The following is a 16,124-nucleotide window of genomic DNA, read 5'->3' on the forward strand; positions in this document are numbered from 1 at the left end:
AAATTGCAGCTGTCAATCTCGCCAGTCAACCGGCAGTTGAAGAACACTGATCTAGACCAAGGATTTTATCCGAGAGTCCCAAAAGCCTAGGAGCAGAGATTAACTCCAAAAAAAACCCTCGAAGAATCAATCATGTCTCCTTAAAGCCCATTCCCCCTGCCAACCTTCCCAACCATGCCTCTGACTCTCTCACCCCAGTCCCGACACTTTACTGCAATGCCAGATCTGCATGCAACAAAACCCAAATTTTGAAGGACCTACTTGAAGATCTCGACCCCGGATTCCTATTCATCACTGAATTATGGATTGCAAAAAACGACATATTTACACAAAACAAATTTTGCTCATACAGTTACCAGGGCCTCTTCTCCCCCAGAATTAACCGAAAAGGAGGTGGCTTGACACTCCTCCACAAATCATTCTTCGATGTCCAGCTTCTCGAAAAAGGTTGCCATGCCTCTCTTGAATATATGCTTGTCTCTGTCAATGACGAACTCCACCCTCACCCACTGGGTATCCTGCTATTATATCGTCCATCATCCCCCTGTAACAAATCCTCTGAACCCGTCCTCGAGACCATTACAATGCCTTCCTCAAATTTCAAAGATTACTAATCATTGGGGATATTAATCTCCACCTAAACGATACCACCAACAAAGATGCAACTGATTTCAATAACTTCCTCACTTCGTTAGGCTCCCCCCCCCCCCCGGCACTCTCTCCAACCCATGAAAAAGGGCACACACTGGACATCATCCGTTTCCTAGATCTCACCGATCACAAAACTTCGGTCAATGACACCCGTTGGGAACATGTCCGACCACTTCCTAGGGGCTTTTTTGCCTCCCCATTTTCATGTCTCACCTCGGGCCCCCTCCTCGTTCCTCAAACTCTATTATCTTCCGAAAAAAAAATGCTAGCGAACTATTGTGGACCAAATTCCTAAACCATTATTTCCACCATTCCTAGCCCTCCAAACACTGAATCCAACTGGCACAACTGGATCACCCTCTTTGAGACCACCTACCACTCTCTCGCACCACTATCCACTAAAACTGTCTCCTACTTCCGCAAGGCCCCTTGGTATCTCCCATATCACAGAGAACTGAAACAGAAATGTCGAATACTGGAACGCAAATGGAAAAAAATCTAAATCCCCCACTGACAGACAGTCCTGGAGGGTTAATATTAAGTCCTACAATACCGAACTAAAAAAAGCAAGGAAGAACTACTACGGTAACAAAATCTCCAGATCCAACAACCAAAGTAATACACTGTTTAACATCTGGAGCTCCATATCCTCTAAACATGAATCCACCACACTCCCCTCCTCTCCATCTGCTGACGATCTAGCAAAATTCTTCAATGAGAAAGTCACTACCTTACGATGCTCGTTCCCACCAGCACTCTCTTACAACTCTGGTGTCTACCGACTCCAACCCAAGTCTAACCGTCGCCAACCATATTCCAGTCGACAGATCCTGGACAGCCTTCGAGCTCGTATCCGATTCCCAGGTCGCTAAACTCTGCCTCAAGTTGAAATCCTGCAACTGTACCTTGGACCCTTTCCCCTCCTACCTATATGAGAAAATTCCCACACAAGCCATCTCATCTCTCACCAAACTTATAAATTCTGCCCTATTTTCAGGTCTATTTTCTGCAGAAATGGGACACATTGCCTTATCCCCACTTCTGAAAAAAGCGGATCTAGACCCCTCTATACCAGCCAGCTATCGCCCAATAGCAAATATTCCTCTCCTGACCAAGATGCTGGAGTCCATCATATCCACCCAACTCTCATCCTATCTTGAGAGATTCTCCATTCTCCTATCCTTCCAACACGGCTTCAGACCCAACTTTAGCACCGAATCCCTACTGGCCTCATTAATCTCAAAGGTCCAACAACTTAACTCTTGCAATAAGTTTGCTGTTCTTTTTCAATTCGACCTTTCTGCGGCTTTCGATATTGTCCATCCTGATATAGTATTTCTCCAACTTTCTGAAATTGGCATAAACTCAACAGTCCTAAATTGGTTCTCAAAATTCTTACGTTCCCGCTCCTACTTCGTTAACATGAATGGCTCCTCATCCCTCCCTTGGAAACAGATTTGTGGAGTTCCCCAGGGTTCATCTCTATCTCTGATTCTTTTCAATGTTTATATGTCCTCCCTGAAACTCCTCCAACTCTCCCCCTTGGAAACACTTAACACTTATGCTGATGACATCCTTGTCCTCCTCGAGACCGACTCTAACCTCACCAATCTCTCTGAGAACATCTCTTCATGTATATCAAACCTCCAATCCTGGGCTCTCACCGTACAAATGAAACTAAACGAGACCAAAATAAAACTACTATGGCTCAGCCCAAAATTAAATCAGCTACCCACCCTCATCCCACTTTCCTCTGGCACCACTTTGCAGCTTGAACACTCAAGCAAAGTTCTGGGCATCATCATTGATTCTACACTGTCCTTTAACGACCACCTTAACTCCCTAGTAAAAAAATGCTTTTTCAATCTTCACATGTTAAGGAAAGTGAGATCCTGCTTCCATCAACAACACTTTGCTGTCCTTGTTCAATCCATCATTCTTTCCAGACTGGATTACTGTAACTCCATCTAACTAAGCCTTACAAAGAAAAGCCTTCATAGACTCCAGCGGATTCAGAACACCGCGGCTAAACTAATCTTTGCAAAAAGCAAATTCGACCACGTCTCCCCGCTTCTGTCTAAGCTTCACTGGCTCCCAGTAATCCTTAGAGTTCACTACAAATGCACCTGCCTAACCGTCAAATCTCTACACGGCATCCTTCCTCCCCTTTTTCCACTATCTTGGAACTCCTCGAATCCCAACACCACCAGATCTACTCAAAAATTCAAACTATTCTTCCCCTCTTTAAAGGGCATATCCCATTAGGAAAATTAGGGACATCTCTCTTCTTCAGGATCACCGAACTCTGGAAAAGCTTTACTATCCCGCTTCGGAGTCTGACCTCCCTCCAACTCTTCCGAAAACATTTAAAAACATGGCTTTTCTCTAAAATGTAACGACCTCTCCCTCTTCTATATACTGAGTCTCTCTAAACTTCTCTGTACCAAGTTCTTCTACTTTTCTTTGGAGTTCCTTTCTATATCAATTCCTGTAAACCGTGCCGAGCTTCACTTCTGTGGAGATGATGCGATATACAAACTTAAGGTTTAGTTTAGTTTAGTTAGAAACAAAAAGACCTCAGTAGACATAGAAGTAATACCTGGTACCAATAGTAGTGAGTTTTCAAGTATTTATTATTTCATGGTGCCAAGGTAAAGGTCACCAGGATAATCTCATTACTGTGCTATCTTCAAAGGGTCTGTTTGTAATAGTCCCCTAAAAATGAAACCTATATAAAGAGAGGAAAAGGTAATGTTATTTAAAGAGGATGTTTTTCTTTCTGAGAGGAGAGAATATTTCTCTTTTCTGAGGAAAGGAAGATAATTCTATGGGTACATTTTGCTCTGAGCTTTGATAATTTTGGGGATAAAAGTTAAATTGTAAGATCCTTTGTATAGACAGTTTGGATCTTAAAAGAGCAAACTTAGCTAGTTTCCATAGTATAAAAAGCCTTTTATAATTTTATAGTTTTTAAACTTGAACTTTCTTCTAGAGATAGTCTCTAGCAGGATTTGGCATAGTTTTAATAATAATAAAAAAAGAAAGGCAAACTTTAGAACTAGTTAATAATATGGTATACAGGTAAGCTGTTTGATGTAGCGTATCTAGATTTTCAGAAAGCTTTTGACAAAAGTTCCTCATGAGAGGCTCCTGAGAAAATTAAAGAGTCGTGGGATAGGAGGCAATGTTCAATTGTGGATTAGGAATTGGTTATCGGACAGCAAACAGAGGGTAGAGTTAAATAGCCATTTTTCTCAATGGAGGACGGTAAATAGTGGAGTGCTGCAGGGATCTGTTCTGAGACCAGTGCTATTTAACTTATTTATTTTAAAAATGTATATTCCGCATATCCTGCAATCCTATGCAGAGTACAATAAGACATCCAAATAAGAAATAACAAATTACAACCTTTACATACAACACATATTGCAATAAGACAACAAAACAACATAGTACAATAAACATATTACAGTACAACCAACAGACATATAACAATGCTACTGACAATAAATAACACAAACAAAACTACTTAATTGCTGTTACTTGACTGAGACTTAACTGCTGATTCATTACTCGTTGTTACTGATTGCAAACACACGCAAGAACAGAGAAGTTTTCAGCTGTTTTCTAAACTGTAAAACCGAAGCTGCTGGGGGGGCGTAGCCGTGCAGAGCGCGGGGAGGACGTGTTTTCCCTGAGCTCCGCAGTTCTCCCTCTGCACTGGCCCTTTTGAACAATTTTCTTCGATCTAATTTACCCCAGCGTATGCGTCAGTGAGACCGCAGTTGTATGGACAGATTTCTTCAGAAGGGAGGCACGGAGATGGCATCTAAAGGTGGCAAGAAGGAGCGTGAGCGGCTGAAGTCGGGACCTGGGGCCGACGGCAAGATGGCGGGTGCGGCGGAAGCCGCCGATACCACATGCGATGATATGGTCGCACGGCTCACAGAGGCGGTGGTTTTGGCCTTGGGGACCCGACTGGATCAAGTCACCGAGTCATTGGCGACTCTATCAGCCACTGTGTCCACATTCAACAACTGGGTGACAGAGGTGGAGCAGAGAGTGAGCACTGCAGAGGATTCTCTCATTCTGGTGCAGGAGGAACTCCGCCAGCTCAAGAGTACTGTTCAGAGCACATTGGAAAAGCTGGAGGATTTGGAGAATCGCTCCAGACGTAATAACTTGCGTCTGGTGGGCATTCCGGAGTCTGTGCCTGATGCGGAATTACTCTCTGTTCTGGAAAAATGGCTGGCGGAGGAGTTGTTGGCATCCTCTGTTTTTGGCCCTCTCAGGATTGAGAGGGCGCACAGATTGGGCAGAAAACAGGAGGGGATGCCTAAACCCAGAATAGTGATTATATGGGTTCTGAATTTCGCCATCAAGGACTTGCTTCTGAAGAACTTTCGGCAACGGAAGGATCTACTATTCCAGAATCATCGGATTCTGCTGTTTCAGGATTACTCGGCGCAAGTGGCGGTTCTGCGGAGAGGCTTTTCGCCCGTCTGCAAAATCCTGGTGGAGAAACAGCTACGCTTTACTCTGCAATTTCCTGCCAAGCTTCGGGTCCTTTACAATGGACAACCAGTGGTGTTTGATATGAGTGCTGCGGCCCGAGCACAGCTGAATGTCTGGTTCCCAGACCTGGTGACCCGCACTTGAGAGGACGCTCTTGATCTCTTGGATATTCTGGTTTGCGGTTCTGGGGCCGGTGAGGAGTGATGCGAGCTACTCCGAGGGGCTTCCAGATGGTTTTCTCTGCCATGTTCTGTCTATCTGGACACCTGGGACAGTGTGAACTTGTTCTAGTTTTGTTTGTTTGCATATAGATTATAAACTGGTGGGCTTTTCCTACTCCTGGTCAGTGGTTTTGGGCTGTTTGGGTCTTTGCCTGAATATTGTCCTAGACCGGGATGGGGCAATGACCTGCCAATATGTTTGGTTACCTGTTTTGATTTTTGTTTGTTCTGTTTCATGACTTTGCTGGGATTCTGCTTTCAAGGGCCAGGAGGGGGGCTTGGGCCTTTTGGTGTCCCTCTGTTGGTGTGGTGGTTTCTGGTGGGTTGGGGATGGGTGGGGGGGGGATTGGGGGGAGTGGGTGGGATGAGGGGGTACAGGGGGGTAGGGGGTGGTTCCTGACCTGTGCGGATGAGAGTATGAGCTGTAGGGGTGTGCTGTGGATGCTGGACTGCTGGGGGGAGGGCTGGGACCCTTGGCAGTGGACTTTTGGTTACTTTTTCTCTTGGTATGTATTGGTTCTTCTTTTCTGTGTGCCTGCTAAAAGGGGTTTCCGGTGTGTAACGTGGAATGTTTCGGGCATTAACTCCCCTATAAAGCGTACAAAGATCTTGCAATGCCTTGCTCGCCATCAGGCAGACATAGTGGGGCTGCAGGAGACTAAGCTGACTGCAAATGAACATGGTAAATTGAAACAATCCTGGGTGGGGCATTGTTATTCTGCGTCCTCTCCTAAGGCTAAGGCTGGGGTGGCGTTGTTATTACATAAAGCTGTTCCGTTTACGGAATCCGGAGTCTTGTCTGATCCGGAGGGTCACTATGTTATTGTTCAAGGTACCTTGTGTCAACGCCCGGTTATTCTGACATCCGTGTATGCCCCTAATACTGCCCAGAGGTCATTTTATAAGAAACTCCTAGGGGTTTTAATGTCCCTGCCCCAGATTCATGATGCTCAGAAAATCTTTTTAGGGGATTTTAACTCTATATTGGATCCTGTTCTGGATTCCTCTAGAGGGTCCTCTCCCTCTTCGGGGAGGTTGGATAATGGGCTTCAGGCTTGGCTGGATGCCCTAGAGGTAGTTGATGTTTGGAGAACGCTTCACCCTGGGGAGAGAGATTTTACCCATACTTCCAAGGTACATAACTCTTCCTCTAGAATTGATTTTATTTTTCTATCCCGCTCCTCTTTTTCTGCGGTGCATGGGGCTGAGATTGGTGCTTTAGTCATTTCCGACCATACCTTAGTTTGGATGGATATCGGTTTGGCGACTGGATCACTGGGAGGCGGTGGGCGGTGGCGTTTCCCGGTGGCCCTATACTCGGATCCGGACTTCAAGCTATATCTGGAACAGCAGTGGAGAGACTATGTTGAGTTCAATGGGGTGCAAGTGGGCGAGGGCAGTCTTTTTTGGGAGGCCGCTAAGGTGGTTCTCCGTGGGGCTGTGATAGCCTATAGTGCCCGCCGTAAGAAACTATTGGCGGAAAAAATTTTAGTCCTTGAGCGTCGGGTGAGGGACAGTAGACGTTTGGCCATCAATTTCCCCACTCTGGTCCACAAGCATGATTTCCAGGTGGCGCAGACGGCACTCCATGCCCTGCTCCATGAGAAGGCTCGCAAGTCTCTTTTTTATTATAAATTCCGATTGCATCGTTTTGGTAACCGGCCGGGTAGAATGTTGGCACAGCTGACTAAATCCAGGCGGGGTTCCGCCGTGATTACTTCCTTACGGGATGGCGGGGGGCGATTGGTAATAGATCAGTCTCAGATGGAACAACTTTTTGTAGCTTTTTATAGCTCGCTATATTCGGCGGAGGTGGCGGACCGAGACTCTCGGATCCAAGCATATGTAGACCAGTTGTCCTTGCCTCGGCTCTCGGAAGCGGACAGCGAGCTCTTAGCCTCCCCTATTACTAGGGAAGAGGTGTTGGGGGTTATAAAAAACTTACCTCTTTGTAAATCTCCAGGGCCGGATGGGTTTAGTGGGGAGTTTTATCGCCTTCTTCAGGGATTTGTGGCGGACCCGCTAAGTCGGTATTTTGAGACGGCTGTGGCTATGGGTAATTTCCCTTCTGGTTCTAATCAAGCGATGATTACGGTGTTACCTAAACCGGGCAAGGACCCCCTATTGGTGGAATCGTACAGGCCTATTTCGCTTATTAACGTTGATCTCAAGATTCTAGCCCGGGTTCTTGCTAACAGACTGGCCCCGCTCGTTCCTTTTTTGGTGGGGAAGGATCAGGTGGGCTTTGTGAAGAGTCGCCAGGCGGGACACAATGTTAGGAGGCTTCTGCTTGCTCTGGCTCATTGCGCCTCTCGGCGCCAGCCCGCATTGGCTATTAGCTTTGACTCAGAAAAGGCCTTTGACAGGGTGGAATGGGCTTTTCTCTTTCCACTTTTGCATCGGTATGGGATAGCTGGGTTCTTTATGGGGGCCCTCCGTGCCCTATATTCCCGCCCCGAGGCTGCGGTACTGGTTAACGGGGTTGCATCGCATGTTTTTTCTTTAAGACGGGGTACGAGACAGGGATGCCCTTTGTCTCCCCTGCTTTATATTCTATTCTTGGAACCTTTATTACTTTGTATCCGTACCCATCCTGCGCTTGTTGGAGTGGAGGTAGGCACCTCGTCCTTGCGCTGTATGGCCTTCGCAGATGACATCATGGTCCTATTAACTGATCCAGTTTTCGGCCTCCCGATCTTACTGGACTTGTTTCGGCAGTTTGGGGAGATTTCGGGGCTCAAACTTAATGTATCCAAGTCGGAGGCGTTGCCGCTTCACCTGAGTGTCTCTCATTTGTGGTCTGACTTTCCACTGAAGGAGGCCTCTCAACAGGTGAAATATTTGGGTGTTTGGATTCCATCCTCCCTGGACCGCCTCTATGAGCTCAATGTACAACCCTTGCTTCGGACCTCTGTTGAGAGTCTACGCCTCTGGGGTGCTTTGCCGGTTTCTCTTGCGGGCCGCATCTTTTTGTATAATATGATGATTGTGCCTCGATGGCTTTATATGCTTCAGACCTTGCCCATTTGGCTCCGACGTAGGGACCTGGAGGCGCTGTACGCTGCTTTGCGGAACTTCTTGTGGAAAGGAAGGAGACCGCGGTTGTCTCTTAGTACATTGATGTTACCGGTGGAGCAGGGGGGCTTTGGATTATTGGATCTCCGAGCGTACAATCTAGCATGTGGTCTGCGGCTGATTCGTGCCTGGTGCCTGGAGAGTTCCTCTTTCTTGATGTTTCCGGTGGACCGAGACTTCCTATACCCCCTGTCTGGTCTATTTCTGTTGCATGCTTCCTCTGCACAGCTGGACTCTGGCACGCGGGAGCATGTAGTATGGTCTTATATGAGACTCCTGTGGAAACAGCTGTGCCGCCATTTGGGTATTAATTATAATATCTCTCCCATGTTGCCCCTTGTGGGGAATTTACAATTTAGTCCGGGCACTGACAATCGGGTGTTCCACCTATGGCACGCCCGTGGGATTCGTAGAATGGGGGATACTCTCAATGAGGGGGGGACTCTCTTACCACCAGCTGCTTTGGCGTCTTTATATGGATTGGATCGGATAGATACTTTTGGCTATTTGCAACTTCGCCATTACGTTTCGAGTCTGGGTGGGACTCATCTGCATGTCTCGGTGGCAAAGGCTCTTGGTCAGAGCTTGGCTTTGTGGGAGGATCCGGCCCCGCGTCTTCGCTACTATGTTTGTGAGCTGTCTACTTCCCCGACGTTTGGGAGGGCCGAATGATTGGCGGGGGCGTGGAATGCTGACTTGGGTTCCCCTATCTCCTCTCCTTTGAGTTCTCAATGCTTTGTTCTGTTGTGTTCTCTCTCTGTTAATATGCTCCATAGGGAGCAGGAGTATAAGTTTTTGCATAGAGCGTTTATTTCCCCACAGCGAGCTTATAGAGCGGGCTTTGCAGAGGATGATGGTTGCCCTAAATGTTCCCTAGCACCTGCCACCTTGGGGCATATGTTTTGGGCTTGCCCTGTAACTCAGACTTTTTGGCAGCGGGTCTGGACTTTTCTGCTATCCCTGATCCCTTCGTTGCCTCTCTGTATTCCCTCTTTAGCTCTTTTTTACGGAAGGGATGCCCTCTCCGGCATCCTTGAGGGGCAGAGACTGTTTGTTTTTAAGGCTCTTCTCTTGGCAAAGCGGGCCATTTTGGTCTTTTGGCGTGTGTCGCGCGCTCCCTCCTTCTCTTTGTGGCATATGTCTCTTTATGACCTGGCTCTATTAGAGCGGAGGGCGGCGGGGACGCGTGATGAGCGCCTTTGGACCCGGTTTCAGGATGTCTGGGAGGGGTTCTGGCTTTCTCTTCCCCACTGGGAACGTAGTTTGTTGTTCAATTGTTAGTAGGCTCCTTTTTCTCTTTTTCTTGCTTTCCTTTTCTTCTTGCCTTACTTTTATTGCTTCCCTTCTTGGTCTCTTTATTTATCACCCTGAGATCTGAGATACACTACATCGCATGGGTTGGGGGGGTTGGGGTGGGTAGGGAGGTTGTTGGGTTCATGGTTTTTTCCCTGCTGTTCTGGTTTGGGTCCCTTTGTTCTCATTGGGGGGGGGGGGGGTTGGGTCCTGGGTGTTCTCATGTGCTTAACACGAAAAATTTAGTATTGAGCATGTATCTTTTCTTTGCCGGTTTTTATGCTTGGCTTTCTGACTTTTATTACTTGCCATTATGATGGGGGCGACTATATTAGATCTGTAGTTGTGTATATTATTTTGTATTGCCTTGTATGTTGTCGACTTGCTCAATAAAGAAATATTATATACAAAAAAAACCCCGAAACTGCTTGTCCAGGATCCATAGAAAGCCTGTTCCAACAAATGGGGCTCTGAACCGAAAACATCACTATCCGGTGACTCAAAAGTTTAACCACAGACAGAGAGGGCACATCAAGACAAAGCCGATCTCTAGAGCATAAACTCTGTGCCGGAATGTATAAGTGCACCAGTGAATGTAAACAGCTCTGGAGCACCATCCTTCAAAAGTTTAAAAGTTAAACACAGAATCTTAAACTCGATGTGAGCCCTAATAGGCAGCCAATGCAAATCCTTCAAAACTGGCGTAATATACACAAACTGAGAAACATGTGCCACCTCATAAGCAGCGGCTTTTTGAGCAAGTTGCAAGGATCTAAGAACACATTGAGGTAAACCTAGATAGCATTGCAGTAATCCAGCACAGGATTAATCATCAGCACTATGGCGGTTTTAAAATTATCCTCAGACAGATAATCTCTCAATTTATGTAAAACGTGTAGCTCATAGAATAACCCCGAGACCACTGCTTTTATTTGCGCCTTAAAAGACAATGCGGAATCCAGTATGACACCCAAATATTTGCATTGCTGCAACATGGGGCCTCTAACATGACCTCAGAGGAAAATGCTTGTAGCCAATTCTGTCATCCGAAACAGAGAATCTCTGTTTTAGAGACATTCAGCTTTAACTGATTACTATACATTCACCCTTGAATCGCCTGAAATGCGCTATGAAGCACTCCCAGGTCCTCAGTCATAGAATGACAAATCATTTATAAATGATCTGGAAATTGGAATGAGGAGTAAAGTGATTAAATTTGCAGATGACACTAAACTGTTCAAAGTTGTTAAAACACATGTAAACTGTGAAAAATTGTAGGCAGACCATAGGAAACTGGAAGACTGGGCGTTCAAACAAAATTTAATGTGGACAAATACAAAGTGATGCATATTGGGAAGAATAACCCAAATCATAGTTGCCAGGTGCTAGAATCCACCTTGGGGGTTAGTGCCCAAGAAAAAGATCTGGGTAGACCATTTGCTGAAACTTTCTGTGTTGCGGCAGTCAAAAAACCAAACAAGAAAAGGGTTGGTAAATAAGACTAAGTAAGAATGTTATAATGCCTCTGTATCGTTCCATGGTCTGACCTCAGTTCTGGTCGCCTTATCTCAAGAAAGATATAGGGGAACTAGAAAAGGTATAGCAGCACTGGAAATGGTTCAAAGAAGAGCGACCAAGATGATAAAGGGTATGGAATTCCTCTCGTATGAGGAAAGACTAAAAAGGTTAAGGCTCTTCAGCTTGGAAAAGAGACGGCTGAGGGGAAATATGATTGAAGTCTACTAAATCCTGAGTGGAGTAGAATGGGTACAAGTGGATCGATTTTTCACTCCGTAAAAAATTACAAAGACTAGGGGACACTCAATGAAGTTACAGGGAAATACTTTTAAAACCAATAGGAGGAAATATTTTTTCATTCAGAGAATAGTTAAGCTCTGGAACATATTGACAGAGGTTGTGGTAAGAGCAGATAGTGTAGTTGGTTTTAAGAAAGGTTTGGACAATTTCTTGCAGGTAAAGGCCATAGTCTGTTTTTGAGAAAGACATGGGGGAATCTACTGCTTGTCCTGGATTGGTAGCATGGAATGTTGCTACTCTTTGGGTTTTTGCCAGGTACTATTGACCTGGATTGGCTACTGTGAGAACAGGCTACTGGGCTTGATGGACCATTGGTCTGACCCAATAAGGCTATTCTTATGTTTTTATGTACTTCATGCATTCTTACTTCATGCATTCTTAGGTGTGACCTAATTTTACATGCGCCCATTTGTGTGTGGAAATGGCTTGTATAAAATATCTCCTTTATATGTAAGTGGCGGGTTTTACAAACCTGTAAATCAGTGGAGCCAGTGAAGGAGCCAATCTCCAAAGCTCAAATTTTTGGCATTTTCAGGTAGTTTTTTTATACCAAAGATGTAAGTAATAATTTCACCCTAAAGTATTCTTCCACACCCTGGGCCTAGATGAGCAGTTTGCTAGCTGTTATGTGTGACTTGGAGAAGGCATAGATGCTGAGGTTGTGTACATGTATGTATTTTGCAGAATAAGCAATACACATGTAGTTCTAAGATCTGTCCAAATGTGTCACCTTGAAATCTGTACATGCCATGGGTATACATGGGTTAAATAATGGCTTTCTAAAATTGTTACTTACATGTATATTCCCTTTTATAGGTATAAATGATACCTAATCCTTCCATAATGCCCTCTTAATGTGACAGGTATTGTCCTATTTTTACACCAATGGACCTAACAGTTGAACATTTGAATGCAGTATTCATCATTTTTTTTACAGGCAAGACAGAACCTCCAAAGCAATAAAGAGAATCACAGCAATTTAACAGCTTCCATGAGACCTAGCTAGTAATGTCTAAACAAGAAACTACATGCAGCATTGCTGACAGAAACACTTAAAAGTGAGTATTCTTGTTCTTTGTTATTTTATGGGTTGTGTGTAATTGTAAAATGAGCTTGGCTGCATGGGTAAAATATAATCAAAGGGGCCATTTTCATACTTTTCACACTGAGGCAGACGTGCACCTTTCATTTGTGGATTTTGCACTTGCTGTGCACACAAAGCACACCTGATCACTTGCACCTGCTTTTTGTGTGGATAGAGTTTTGCTGGAAAATGTGCACAAGAAATGGGAATGTTGCCTATGGGGGTAAGTTTAGAAGCCAGTGTTACATGTTTTTAGCTAAGTGCTTTTCAAAGTGCTCCAGGATATACATACAGTATGTAAACACAGAAGCTTAGAAGAAAGAGCACCTACTTTTATGCAGTATACAAGAAGACATTCCTAGGAAGCGCAGATTGTGGGAATAGGCCTGGAATCAACCTTAAGTACGCGTCTTCTTTAAACTATATCTGAGCATGCATAACGTTTCTCCTGGTTTACTTTTAGGGAGGTTCTTTTATAAAGTTATTTAGATGCATTTTTTTTCTTTATAAAATGAATAAATCATTTGCACCTCTTGCCTTCCCTGCATGCACGCATGTTATGCATGTTATAGAATTCCACGCTCGCGTATACTTTCCCAAGCCTATCCCAGGGGAAGCTTCTGTTCAATATGGCTAAAAGTTTGTTTCTCTGAGCAAATTAACCTTTCCATAATGTAATTGGTAGACTAAAGGTGTGGAGGGGCATAATCGAAAGGGACGACTAAGTCCGTTTATGTCCAACTCGCAAGTCGTCCAAAGTAAAAAAACAGCCTAGGACACATTTTTGAAAAATACGTCCAAAATTTTTTTTGTTGTGAAAATCGTCTAATTATACGTTCTGCCGATCTGATTGTCCAAGTCGCTAAATCGTCCATCTTTATACCACATTTCCGTCCAACTTTTTGTCCAAGTCCAAAATGCCTAGAACAAGCCCTGACGTGGGAGAGGTCTGCAAAGTGATGGACTGAACACCCAGACATGCCACCTAAATAGTGGGGTACCTTACAGGGCACTGCTGTGAACTTCACAAAAAGGGTGCCATGTCTTCTCTTCACTACAGCTCTCTTATAGATCATGGTGAGCCCCCCAAACCACCTCTAAAATCCCATAGACCCACCTATCTACCACCCCAATAGCCCTTATGGCTGCAGGAGCCACTTATATGCCAGTACAAAAGGGTTTTGGGGGTGTATAGGGGAGTGCATATGTTTAAGTATCAATACAATGATTACAGGGGCTTATGGGCATGGGTCCTCCTCTCCATGAATCCCTAACCCACTCCCAAGATGACTTAAGCTGCCTCTGTGCTGGACGATTGAGCTTTCCTATGCCAGGCGGCCAGGTGATAATGGTCTGGAGGCTGAATTTTAAAGGTGGGATTAATATTTCTATGGGGGTGGGGGGGATCAGTGATCACTGGGGTAGTGTGTGGGGGTCTGTTTTATGTGTTTGCAGTGCTTATCTGGTGACTTTAGGTGGATTTTTGTGACTTCAACCATGTTTTACATGGTCTAAGTCACAATGCCCAAGTTCTGTCGATCCTGGGCTGTATAACTTTTGGTTATACATGCTGTACGACTAAGTCTAAGCCGGCCCACGTCCCTCCCAACTCCCGCCCTCGACACTCCTCCCGAAATGCTCCCTTTAGCTTTGGTCATTCAGCGGTATTATGAAGGCCCAGGTCGTTTAGAAATACATTCAAAACCCGTTTTTAGTATCGGCACTTGGACGTATTTGAGAAATGTTCGTCCAAGTGCCGACTTAGGCCGGTTTTTGGATGTATTTCTCTTTTGATTATGAGCCCCTCAGTCTTCTACTTTCATGACACAGATTGTGTATAATTCACGTATATGAAGTGGAATGCTTTACTGTAAAGTATCTTTTTGGATTACTGTGTTTCATAAAAAAAATAGGCATGAATATCAGGTACTGAGTCTAATTCAAGTTGCTAATTGCATGTGACATTTATTTCAGTTGTTTGTGTTATCAGTTTTAAAAACTGCACTTGAACCAGGAGCATAGCTTCTACTGAGTGAGCGTAGTTAAAAGCTAGGGGGTTGCCTGCTGGTAGTCCTAAGGAAATGATCTTTAATTCAGCTGCAGAAGAAGTTTGGTTCTTCATTCCTGCCACTTTGTCTGTTCTCTGTTTGCTCTAACTGTCAGCACCATGAAGCTGTGACTTCATCTACCCTTGAACTGAAAGACCAGTATGTAGCCTTGGAAGTGGAGGAAATGAGAGCTTCCCAAGGAGAGGAAGGATCAAAGCTCGAAATCCCCAAAGTTGCTGGATTTGTGATTACTAGGAGGCAAAAGGTAGTGGTGGTTGGTGATTCCGTTTTAAGGAGGGAAGAACAGTGGAGATGTTCAAGAGTTCAGGTGTGCAATATTCATTTATTTGAAACCTCTGCCTAATTAGTGCGATGGCTCGACACGCATGTGTTTCAGCCAAATCGGCCTTCCTCAGGAGACTACAAAATATCAACACAACCATTGAAAACATAATTACATATAATATAGGACACACAAAGAATAAAACCACATTATAAAATAAATATACATTACAAAGTGCAACATTAAAATAATTCTGTGTTGAATTTGCATTCTCATGTAACAATTTCAATGATCAATAGCTTGTTAAAACACAAGAGATTACAAAACAAATAACTTACCGGACAAGCAAATAAAACCACATGTGATATGAACAAAAATATATACAAATATAAGTGGAGTAAGAAATTCCAGCCTTCCAGCATGTAAATGTAAGTTAAAATGCATATCAACAAGAGCTGAATACAGCATCAATCATAGGCAATTGAAATCCATTTATATATATATATATATATATCTATATCTAATATAATAAAACGCTAAACGCGCATGCGCACTCTTATCCCATGCTTCCCTGATCTGTCGCGCTGTGCCGTCAAGAGTGCGCATGCGCGCTTACTACGTCACCAGGACTCCAGAATACGCGGAGTGGCGGCTGCCGGGAGGAGGGCTGTCGGCGGAGGGCAGATGCCGAAAAGGGCTAAGAAGCTGGCGGTAGCGGCGAAAGTGCACAAGGCATCAGGCCCCAGCGTTTCCAAGCTGATCGGCATGTCCTTGGCTGCCCTAAAGAAGGCTCTGAAAGCAGCCGGAGGCGAAGAAGAAGAGCCCTCCTAAAAGCAAGAAAGCGGCAGTGAAGAAAGCGAAAAAGGCGGCAGGGGCCGGAGTGAAAAAGAGTCCGAAGAGGGCCAAGAAGCCGTTGGCAATCGCCATCAAGAAAGCAGCCAAGAGCCCCCAAAAGGCGAAAGTGGTTAAAGCCAAGAAAGCGGCGAAGAGCCCGGCTAAAGCCAATAAAAAAAAAAAAAGCTGACAACCTTTAAAATCTGCCCTTGCCCTAGCACCGTTTCTACCATGGAGGTGAGGCTGCCCGGTTCCCTCCTTTGGTGCCAGGGTGGTGAAGAAAGACCTTTTTAAAGCTGCAG

General features: G+C 44.9%; 1 protein-coding gene across 5 annotated transcripts in view; it reads left to right on the forward strand.

The window, feature by feature from the left end:
• Positions 1 to 16,124, forward strand: part of OTUD7A (OTU deubiquitinase 7A) — a 548,435-nt gene that overhangs the window by 123,452 nt on the left and 408,859 nt on the right. For all 5 annotated transcript variants that reach the window (XM_033921034.1, XM_033921035.1, XM_033921037.1 and 2 more), the window contains one exon: positions 12,511 to 12,631. The gene's annotated coding sequence lies outside the window, so the exon portion shown is untranslated. The remainder of the gene's footprint in view (positions 1 to 12,510; positions 12,632 to 16,124) is intronic.

Source organism: Geotrypetes seraphini, chromosome 14 (assembly GCF_902459505.1).
Source record: "Geotrypetes seraphini chromosome 14, aGeoSer1.1, whole genome shotgun sequence".
NCBI classification, from domain to species: Eukaryota; Metazoa; Chordata; class Amphibia; order Gymnophiona; family Dermophiidae; genus Geotrypetes; species Geotrypetes seraphini.